This window comes from Neofelis nebulosa, chromosome 1, assembly GCF_028018385.1.
Source record: "Neofelis nebulosa isolate mNeoNeb1 chromosome 1, mNeoNeb1.pri, whole genome shotgun sequence".
Classification (NCBI taxonomy): Eukaryota; Metazoa; Chordata; class Mammalia; order Carnivora; family Felidae; genus Neofelis; species Neofelis nebulosa.
In genome coordinates, this window is record NC_080782.1 from 235,776,009 (window position 1) to 235,788,044 (window position 12,036).

General features: G+C 41.6%; 1 long non-coding RNA gene across 1 annotated transcript in view; it reads right to left on the reverse strand.

Moving 5' to 3' along the window:
* Nucleotides 1-12,036, reverse strand: part of LOC131487800 (uncharacterized) — a 55,809-nt gene that overhangs the window by 40,068 nt on the left and 3,705 nt on the right. The gene's annotated exons all lie outside the window — the stretch shown is intronic.

Here is a 12,036-nt window from a genome sequence, read left to right on the forward strand (position 1 = left end):
GGTTTTGATTTCTATTTCCCTGATGATGAGTGATGTTGAGCATCTTTTCATGTGTCTGTTAGCCATATGGATGTCTGCTTTGGAAAAGTGGGTCCATTCATGTCTTCTGCCCATTTCTTCACTGTATTATTTGTTTTTTGGGTGTTGGGTTTGGTAAGTTTTGTATAGATTTTGGATACTAGCCTTTTATCTGATATGTCATTTGCAAATATCTTTTCCCATTCCGTTGGTGGCCTTTTAGTTTTGTTGATTGTTTCCTTCGTCATGCAGAAGTTTTTATCTTAATGAGGTCCCAATAGTTCATTTTTGCTTTTGTTTCCATTGCCTCTGGAGACATGTCTAGTAAGAAGTTGCTGCAGCCAAGGTCAAAGAAGTTGCTGCCCGTTTTCACCTCTCGGATTTTGATGGCTTCCTGTCTTACATTTAAGTCTTTCCTCCATTTTGAATCTATTTTGTGTATGTTGCTGTCCAGTTCCCCCAGCACCATTTGCTGAAGAGATGGTCTTTTTTCCATTGCATACTCTTTCCTGCTTTGTTGAAGATTGGTTGGCCATATATTTGTAGGTCCATTTCTTGGTTCTGTTCCATTGATCTATGTGTCTTTTTTTGTGTTGGTACCATACTGTCTTGATGACTACAGCTTTGTAATACAGCTTAAAGTCTGGGATTGTGATGCCTCCAGCTTTGGTTTTCTTTTTCAAGATTTCTTTGGCTATTCAGGGTCTTTTGTGGCTCCCTACAAATCTTAGAATTATTTGTTCTAGCTTGTGAAGAATACTGGTGTTATTTTGATAGGAACTGCATCAAATGTGTAGGTTGTTTGGGGTAGTATATTTATTTTAACAATATTTGTCCTTCCAATCCATGAACATGAAACGTGTTCCCATATCTTTGTGTCTTCTTCAATTTCTTTCACAAGCTTCCTATAGTTTTCAGTGTACAGACCTTTTGCTTCTTTGGTTAGGTTTATTCTGAGGTTTCTTATGGTTTTGGGTACGATTGCAAATGGGATCAATTCCTTGAGTTCTCTTTCTGCTGCTTCATTATTGGTGTATAGAAATGCAACTGATTTCTGTACATTGATCTTATATCCTGCAACTTTGCTGAATTCATGTATCAGTTCAAGCAGTATTTCAGTGGAGTCTCTTGGGTTTTCCACATAGAATATACGATTCCCCCTTAAAACCCTGTCCACATGAAATGACTCAATCCCTGTAAATCCTGCTCTGTGGGGGCTGCTAGGAGTCCTGCCCAGACCTCCTTCAAGTGTGAAGCCCTTGTTCCCCAGCTGCTGGCATGTTGGCAGTTCAGGCTTTCTCCTTCAGAAGAGAGCTTCCTCACTCAAGGTACATCCCACCCCAGGGGCAGCCTCAGCTCCCTTCCCCTTCTATTCCCATGGCCTTCCAATAGGCTAGGTACACATCTACGCAGGCCCTTGCCTTAGATGGTCCCTTTGTGGGAATGTTCTCCAGCTACCCACATGCCAAACTTCCTCCCTTCCTCCAAGTCTCTGGTCCTATGTCTCTTCTCAGTGAGGCCTGCCCCCATCCACCTGCACAATCCTACAATCTGCCCCACTCCACTCCACCCCAGTAGGCCCAGCTCTCCTTCCTGCCCTATTGTTTCCCCCCACTTCTAACCTACTATATACATTTCATGTTTGCTGTTCCCTCCAGTCGCAAGGCAAGGGTCTATTTTGTTCACAGATGTATTCCAAGCACATAGTGGGTACACAGGAAACCTTTGTCAAATTTGTTTGATAAACTTTTCATCAGCTTAAGTAGGGATATGACTTCACTCTTCATAGGATCCAACTCCCTGACATCAAAAAAAGCCTTAATGAAGAAAATGCAGTCTTCTTTACACAATGGAGAACTTATGCTGCCTCAAACAATTCTGAGTCTCAGGGTCACATGCCATAAAAGCAGCACCATAATACCTAGCATAGTTGACAACTATGACAAGTCATTTTTTCATATTTTCTTAACTGTAAACAAAATTATTTTCAGTAATTACCAAAACTAATTTTATTTTTATACTTAATTATATGTTTTTTGCTTGGTTCCTTTAGTTTTACAACAACTAGCTAAAGGTTTTTAAATGAGTCAACATGGCAGAGAAGTAGGGGGGCCCAAAGTTCCCTTACCCCTCAAACACAGCAGTACTGAGGCCAGAAGACTGGGAATTCCAGGAATCCGGGCTACAGAGTGACAGAAATGTCTCCAGGGGCCCACAGGGACAATGTGGCAAAGCCATAGGTGCATGGTTGCAAACTGTGAGAGATAAAACAGTGTAAGAATGGAGACGAGGGATCCCCTTCTTTGAAGAGACAAAAGGAAGAGAAAGAGAGGTTGTGAAAGTGAGGATTGTATTTGGACAAGAGAAAAACCACAGACCAGGAATTGAAAAAAAATGGAAGAAGATCCAATCTCTCTCTAACTGCGAGGCTTTCTCCGGACTGGGGCCACTACACTGTTCACGCACCTGGGGAGGAGGGGAGCCAGCACCTGGCTTGGCAGTTAGCTTCCAGGTGCAGTCGGAGAGAGCAATTCTCTCCCTTGAGTGCTGTGGGAAGAAGGCAAATTTCCTTAGTGGGACAAAGACCCCACTAAAAAGGAGAACTATAGACCAATTTCCCTGATGAACATGGATGCAAAAATTCTCAATGATACTAACAAATCGAATTCAACAGTATATCAAAAGAATTATTCACTACGATCAAGTGGGATTCATTCCTGGGCTGCAGAGCTGGTTCAATATTCGCAAACCAGTCGATGTGATACATCACATTAATAGAAGAAAGGATAAATACCATATTTATCTATTGACCATCCTGTCAATAGATGCAGAAAAAGCATTTAACAAAATACAGAATCCTTTCTTAATAAAAACCCTCAAGAAAGTCGGGATAGAAGGATCATACTTAAACATCATAAAAGCCATTTATGAAAAGCCCACAGCTAATACCATTCTCAATGGGGAAAAACTGAGAACCTTCCCCTGAGATCAGGAACACGACAGGGATTTCCACTCTCACCACCGTTGTTTAACATAGTGTTGGAAGTCCTAGCCTCAGCAATCAGAAAACAAAATGAAATGAAAGGCATCCAAATTGGCAAAGAAGAAATCAAACTTTCACTTTTCGCAGATGACATGATACTCTACATGGAAAACCCAAAAGACTCCTCCAAAAAACTGCTAGAACTGATACATGAATTCAGCAAAGTTGCAGGATACAAAACCAACGTACAGAAATCAGTTGCATTTCCATATACCAATAATGAAGCAGCAGAAAGAGAAACCAAGAAATCAATCCCATTTATAATTGCACCAAGAACCATAAAATACCTAGGAGTAAGCTTAGCCAAAGATGTAAAAGATCTGTATGCTGAAAACTATGGAAAACTTATGAAGGAAATTGAAGAAGACCCAAAGAAATGGAAAAACATTCCATGCTCATGGATTGGAAGAAGAAACATTGTTAAAATGTCAATATTACCCAAAGCAATCCCAATCAAAATTTCACCATCATTCTTCTCAAATCTAGAATAAACAATCCTAAAATTTGTATAGAACCACAAAAGACCCCGAATAGCCAAATTTATGTTGAAAAAGAAAACCAAAGCAGGCAGCATCACAATCCTGGACTTCAGCCTCTACTACAAAGCTATAATCATTAAGACAGTATGGTACCTGCACAAGAACAGACATATAGACCAATGGAATAGAATAGAGAACCGGAACTGGACCCACAAATGTACAGCCAACTAATCTTTGACAAAGCAGGAAAGAGCATCCAATGGAAAAAAAGACAGTCTCTTTAGTAAATGGTGCTGGGAGAACTGGATGGCAACATGCAGAAGAATGAAACTGGACCACTTTCTTACACCATTCACAAAAATAAACTCAAAATAAAAGACTGAAGATAAAAGACTGAAATGTGAGACAGGAAACCATCAAAACCCTAGAGGAGAAAACAGGCAACAACCTCTTTGACCTCAGCCGCAGCAATTTCTTGCTCAACACATCTCTGAAGGCAAGAGAAATAAAAGCAAAAATGAACTATTGGGAACCTCATCAAGATAAAAAGCTTCTGCACTGCAAAGGAAAAAAATCAACAAAACTAAAAGGCAACTGATGGAATGGGAGAAGATATTTGCAAATGACATATCGGATAAAGGATTAGCATCCAAAATCTATAAAGAACTTACCAAACCCAACACCCAAAAAACAAATAATCCAGTGAAGAAATGGGCAGAAAACATGAATAGACACTTTTCCAAAGAAAACATCCAGATGGCCAACAGACACATGAAAAGATGCTCAACGTCCCTCATCATCAGGGAAATACAAATCAAAACCACGTTGAGATACCACCTCACACTGGTAAGAGGGGCTAAAATTAACAACTCAGGAAAGAACAGATGCTGGCATGGATGTGGAGAAACGGGAACCCTCTTGCACTGTTGGGGGGAATGCAAACTGGTGCAGCCACTCTGGAAAACAGTGTTGAGGTTCCTCAAAAAATTAAAAATAGAACTACCCTATGACCCAGAAATTGCACTGCTGGGGATTTATCCAAAGGATACAGGAGTGCTGATTCATAGGGGCACATGTACCCCAACGTTTATAGCAGTGCTTTCAACAATAGCCAAATTATGGAAAGAGCCTAAATGTCCATCAACTGATGAATGGATAAACAAGATGTGGTTTATATATACAATGGAATACTACTTGACAATGAGAAAGAATGAAATCCTGCCATTTGCAACAACATGGATGGAACTGGAGGGTATTATGCTAAGTGAAATAAGTCAGTCAGAGAAAGACAGACATCATATGTTTTCGCTCATATGTGGAACTTGAGAAACTTAACAGAAGACCATGGGGAAAGGGAAACTATTTGAAAAATAGTTTCAAACATAGAGGGAGGCAAACCATAAGAGACTCTTAAATACTGAGAACAAACTGAGGGTTGATGGGGAAGAGGGGCAAGGGAGAGAGAAGATGGGTGTTGGGCATTGAGGAGGGCATTTGTTGGGATGACACTGGGTGTTGTGTGTGATCAATCATGGGAATCTACCCCCAAAACCAAGAGCACACTGTATACACTGTATGTTAGCTAACTTGACAATAAATTATATATAAAAAAAAATTAAAAAATAAAATATAAAACTAGCAAAAAAAAAAAGAATAAATTTCCATTTAAAGATAGATTTCAAACTCTGTAAATACACCATGGATGAACCAAACAAAAATATTAAGTCCAGCCCACATTCAGGAGAGAAGAAGTGGGCTCCACAGGTCAAAGGGAGGCATATGAAGAATTTGTGGACATAGTTTTACCACATACTGAAATTATTTAGAACCAACACACAGATGTGGGAGAGAAAAGTATTTTATCAGTGATGTTGTTTAGAACCCCTGGCCCAAGTCGAGAACAAAAAGCAACCATCTTTTAGTCATTTTCATTATATCTTTACATCCTTCACATTGTACCCCCTGTCTACACTTGGGGCAGAAGACTCCCCCTTCACTGCTCTTGGGAAACCATGGGATAGAAGGAAAACATTGATGTAGAAGGTGTAGGACGTTATGGTTGAACCGCGTCCTCCAAAAAGGCATGTTGAAGTCCTAACTCCCAGTACCTCAGAATGTAACCTTATTTGGAAATAGGGTCACTGCGGAGGTCATGTTGGAGTAGGTGCCCCCCTAATCCAATACGGCTGGTGTCCTTATAAGAAGAAGAGGCACAGAAACACAGACACACAGGGGAAACACCACTTGATGTTCTTGTAGTGATACGTCTGGAAGCCACAATGCCAAGGGTTTCCAGTAAGCACCAGAAGCTAAGACAAAGGCACTCTCTGGAAGGAATCAACCCTGCTGACACCTTGATTTCAGATTTCTAGCTTCTAGAATTGTGAGGAAATACATTTTTGTTGTTGTAAGTCATCCAGTTTGTAGTCCTTTGTTATGACAGCCCTAGGAAATTGACACATAGCTCTTCGGGAAAATCTGCACGGTCGCCATTTTGTCCCTTTGGCTACTTAGCATGTGAACACCATTCCTTTGAAACTGAAGAGAAGCTATTCCCTTTTCCCACCCCCCAGCAATTACATCACAGACACCTCACCCAAGCACGGCAAGTCAGAGTCTCCCTGTGGAGATTTTGAATCTTGAAAGAGGGACTAAGCAACCAAATTGTGACTCTCAGCAGTGGCTCTGGCAAGGTAGAGAAGTCCTGTAGCAAATGTGCCAAGACAGCTACACCAGCCTCAGTTCTCAGCAGGCCATTCCTATGCCAAGTTCTTGGTTATGTCTTTTCCATGACTCTCCAGCCTTTCTATTGATTCCATGAGCTACCTAATACCCCTCTAGAAAATTCCAACTCTGCTTAAGTGAACCCAGAGTCAACTTTGTAACCACAAACCCTAACTATTACACCCTAGAAGTTGGCTTTTAAGCCAGATGCCTGTTGTAGTTTTGTTTCTTATATTTACCTATTTCTCTCCTACTGTAAACCTTCTGCATTCATCTATACATGCATTTATCCATCAAACATGTACTGGTTGCCTATAATTGTCAAAGTACTGGGTGTCTGGAAAACATTGCCTATTAAGAATGACACATACCCTTAAAGAACCACAGCCTAGTCCAGGGCAGAACAGTCAAGAAAACAGATGGTTATGACACAGAGTGGTGACTGCTATGATAAACAGAAAATGTACCTAACTGATACGCTATGGGAGAAGGGAAGGAAGGCTTCCTGTGGCCAACCGATTCCAAAACTGTGTCCTGAAGGATACATTAGATGCCTAGGCAAGGTAGAACAGGGAAGGGGACAGACATTCCACTAGTGGAAGAAATTTAGCAGGTCAGAATATTAAGTTACTGAACCAGAGTTCGGTGTGTCTGTGCATAAAATTCTAGGTAGGGGTTGGCAAAAGTTGACGCTATAAAAGAAGTAGGTCGAAGTCAATGCTGCATGTCTCGCTTAGGGATTCAGACTTTATCCGGACAGCAACCTATAACCACCAAAGCAGGGAGAAAGCAGCCCGTTTTATATCTGAGATTGATTTTTCCAGCAACAGTGCCAAGAATTAATTGGAATGGGGCAGGTACTGGAAGGTAAGAAGACCAGATGTGAAAGTGTTAAGAGTCATCTGGGAGGTTTCAAAGAGGCAAAGGTCAGGACAGGGATGGTAGTAGATAGCAAAGATGGGAAGGATAGGACAGATTGGAGACGAATGGATGTATTCTGAATTCTCTGCTTGCAGGAAGGCACTTCTAGAAGGACACAGGCCATCCACCTTGTTCACTATGGCCCAACACAGTGTCTGGCACACAGAGGCACCGAGGACATTTTGATCTGTCTTCGAGCGTAATGCTTCTCTTCTTGGCCATGTCCAGTCTACTGCGGGGCCCATCAGAGGCACTCTTTGTTTCTGTTACAGTGTTTTTTACCTCTGGCATTTCCTTTTACTGCTTTCTTAAAGTTTCCATCTTGCTGCTTACCTGACTCAACTGTTCTTGCAAGTTGCCCACTTTTCCCAAAATAGCTCTTAAAATATTTATCATAGCTATTTTAGTTGCTTGCCCCATAATTCCCAAATCTCTGCCATACTGCCACCTGGTGCGGATGCTACTCGGATTGTGGTTTTGCTTGCCTGTTACCTTGCGTTGCAATTTTTTGCTGGAAGCCAGACACGACATGTCAGGTAATAGGACCTGAGGTATGTGGCCCCTTAGTCTCAGCTTCTGTTCTAATGTAACCAGGGTGCTGAGCTGTCTTTAATCTCTGAAGCTGCAGGTGCCAGAGGCCTCAAGTAACTAGGGCCTGTGCCTTTCAGTTACAACCCGCTGCTATTTCACCGAGGTTTGCAGGTACTGCTAAAGTGTGGGCATGTGATCTTATAATTAAATATGTCTTTAAGTGGGCTTGTCTTCCTGGGCTATGACTTTCACAAGTATTTATTAGCTCTTCTCCCCCCCTTCCCTCAGGTGAGACAGGAAGGCTGGAGGGCGCTGGAGGCAGGGAAATGCCCTTCCCCAGGTAGGACAGTCCTTTCCCTTAGCAAGTAGGCCTTTGTTACAAGAATGCTCCAGGCATATTTTTGAATGTAAATATTCCCCTTCCTGTGCCAGAGCCACATGGGGATCACTCTGGGCTCTTCATCGTGAAAACCCTGGTGAGGTTCCTGGAGGTAAGACCCCAAAAAACAAGGCAGACTCCAGGAGTTTCTTACCCTCAGGCTGGTCCACACTCAGCCTCCAGCGGTTTATCAAAACTCATCTAAGTGTTCCCACCAGCGTGGGGCTGCAGCACCTTCTGGACAGGTAAGGAGATCTTGGCTGTGACTCTGGTTTGGCCTCTCTCTCCAGATCATGGGATGCAGCTCTGCCCTGGGACCTCAGTCTCTGATGGGTTCAAGGGAATGTATTGATTTTCAGCTTGTTCAGCTTTTTTTGCTCTGAGGACGGGATTAATGACCTGCAAGTTCTTTACACAGTGGAACCGAGATCAGAACTGCCTCAGTACATGCTGTTGAATGAATAAAGCACAGTAAGCAGGTCTGAATGAACACTTCTGGAGAGAAGGTATCAGAGAGGAGTCAGGGAGGACACCAGGGTCTGGCTGGGGTGAGAAGTAAGATAGGGAACACAGTGGGATAGCAGATATTTGGGGAAGGACAATTAAAAAGAAAAAAAAAACCATTAATGGAGAGTTCTGCTTAGTTATGTTTTGCATACTTGCAAATCTTGCTCTGATGACTTGAAGGTTTTCTTTATGGAGGGGCGGGGGGCGGGGGGAGGGGGATAGAAATAAAATAAACCATAATCCAATGGTTCAGGATTGGTGTGAAAGTGGCGACACAAGTTATGTCTCCTTTCGTTTAAAGATACGCAGGGGTGCGGCTCCCATCAGTGTCAGCCACGGTGGTGTGAGTGCCCTGTTTTCATAACCTCAGAGAGTGCAAGGGCCTGGAGGTCACAGTAGCAGCGACTGAGTGACATGGGAGCCACCTAGGAGTGGCAAGATAAGAGAGTACACTTTACCTTCCTGGGGCACCGGGATGGGTAAGAGACTCTCCTGCTTAAAACCCCTTCTTAAACCTCTTAACTGCCTTCTTACACTTCTCCTTAAAAACTCCATTCATTTTTTGTTACAAATAGTAATAATAATAATAATAATAATAATAATAATGGAAGAATTGGCAGCCGGCACTCCAAGAAGGATCCTTTCCCTATCTTTGTGAGCACAGTGCTTTATCAAAGGGCAAACACAGAAAGTGAAGAATAACACAATGATTCCTTCCTGCTTCTTTCGAAACTAGAGGGTTTGTATGTTCTTTGAGTCTCCACTGTTGTGTGACCCTGGTTTTAAAGAGGCTGGGCCACACAATCCAAAAGTTCACACTGGCTCCTCTGTTCATTTCAGAACAGTCATTTCTCCGTTGTCAAGGCACCTGTCTAGAGAAAGAACTCTTGCTTGTCAGAAGTTGGCTTCCGTCCTGTCTTATCTTGGGCCACCTGGGACAGGCCACGGATGTCAGTTTGTCATGTGGTTGCTGACTAAACTTTGAAGCTTGTAGTGCCACTTGGAAAAGAATCAACCTTTGAGAAGTTCCAAGGGTTTCTTTCTTTTTTTTTTTTTTTTTTTTACTCAAGCTTTGTAACAAATATAGATGATTTTGCATGTATTTTTTTTTTTATTATTTTATTTTTGGGACAGAGAGAGACAGAGCATGAACGGGGGAGGGGCAGAGAGAGAGGGAGACACAGAATCGGAAACAGGCTCCAGGCTCCGAGCCGTCAGCCCAGAGCCTGACGCGGGGCTCGAACTCACGGACCGCGAGATCGTGACCTGGCTGAAGTCCGACGCTTAACCGACTGCGCCACCCAGGCGCCCCTGTATTTTTTTTTATCATTTCCCTCTCTCATTTCTTTTTAGATAAGCACTTTTTCTGATTATAAATTAACATATGTTCATTGCTACAAATATGGAGAATACAGAAAATTACACTGTCTATGGTATTCAATACTCAATAAAAATTGTTAGTAATCCCATCACTCAAAGATAATTGCTATCAACATTTGTTATTTTGGGGGGGCTTTTTTCTCTGCATTCATACGTATACTCATACTTTTTTAAGAAAATTGCAATATACTTTTCATTCGCTCTTTGTCTCACTTAATGCCACAGTATGAAAAATTTTCCATGTAACTAAATATTCTGTGACAACACAGTATAATAGCCTCTTATGTAATTAAATATTCTGTGAAAACACAGTACAATAGCCTTTCTCAATATGCAATTACATATGCACTATTCCTCTATTATTTTACTCATGCAACAGTTATAGTTACATAGTGTTGTATATTGAGGACTTTTCAGATTATAAACAACCTTGTAAAAAATCCAAGTAGCTAAAGTTTTCTATTATCACTTTACTAATAGGACTTGTTGGGAAGACAATGTGGATCGAAAACATTAATGACTTTAGTGCATATTGTTAAATTACTTTTCTGAAAAAACTTTTGCCGGCTGACTTTTCACCGGCAGTATACTACAGCGTGTTCATTCCAAATAAATTTTATCTTAAAAACAAAACCTTTGCCTATTTTCAGTGTGGAAGATGACACCTAAATCATTACCCGAATGCACGTTTATTTGATTACTAGTGAGACTGAACATTTTTCCCTCTTTTTCTGGTAAAGAGTAACATTTCAGATAAAATTATAATTAGTTTTGAAGTTACACATTTTAGACTGGTGATATGAATACAACCTTCTCATTTCTGCCATTATCACATAGTATGTTAGAATACTGTTGGTAACCATTGTTTGCTAAATACTCTGGTACGTACATCTTTTAAGGGATTCAGCGAGAATGCACGTAGTCATAAACTCAGTCCCTTATAGGGACTATATATATATAGTTATTCTCTGTGGTTCACAAGGGCAGATTTTGTATACAATTCTGTAACTTGGGAGCACTGGACAAAATCATCTCCTTTCATCCATTTAACAAAGATTTATTGAGTTCCAACCACTACTGTAGATATGGACGGTCTTGCTCGAGTCAGCCATGGTTTTGTGCTTACAATTCTAGTGCAGGGAAAAGACCAAAAACAAAGGTGGGGGGGGTGGGAAATATACAAATAAATAAAATAATATAGAATGCGAAGTCTTAAACAAGAAGCTGTTGAGCTAGAGAACAGCAGAAGAGAACACATTTGCTAGTCTGGCAAGATGCTCAGAAAAGACTTCTCTAAGGCGACGTTCAAGTGGACACCTAAAGGAGAAGTGTGGCAACCCTGATGGTGGGAGGGAGTTCAGGGGTGAGTGGTGGATAGTAGCCGGGTTGTTTAGGGTCTTTCAGGCCACAGCAAGGAGGTTGACCTTTATTCAGAATACAATGGGGAAGCCACGGAAGGGTTTCAGGCAAGAGAAGGATGTGATCCTACATCTATATGAAGATGATCATGCTTTGCTGTTGTTGGAGAATAAAGAGCAGAAGCAGAGTACCCAAGCAAGAAACTGGCAGGACTGCAGACAAGAGACTATGGTGGCCTGGGGTAAGGAACTGCACACGGAAGGAGGGGGACTAATCCTATAAACATGGTCTATATTGTGGAATCACATGTGCATGCATTTAACGGACTCAGCTGACTCCAAATCCTTCCGCTAACCGACCTCACTGTAAATGGGACGGAATCCTCTTAAGGAAGGAAGATGACTATTGTTCTGTGGAGTCACAAAAGGAAATGCCAACTTGAAGCCATGACCAGGTTCTTCTCTGTAATTTCTCAAACACAGTAGTATGTATGTCTTATTAAACAAGATTTCGACTCAAATCCAAACATCACTGAATACCCACCAAGTGTCAGACCCTGTTCTGGGAGCTTTCACATACATCCTATCTCACTTGCTGTGGTCGAAAACAAAGCCATACTGAAGTTACCACACAAATAGAGCAAATTCATGCTTCTATCCTGATTATGAGAGGTCCATTCACCATTCCCTGAGCCC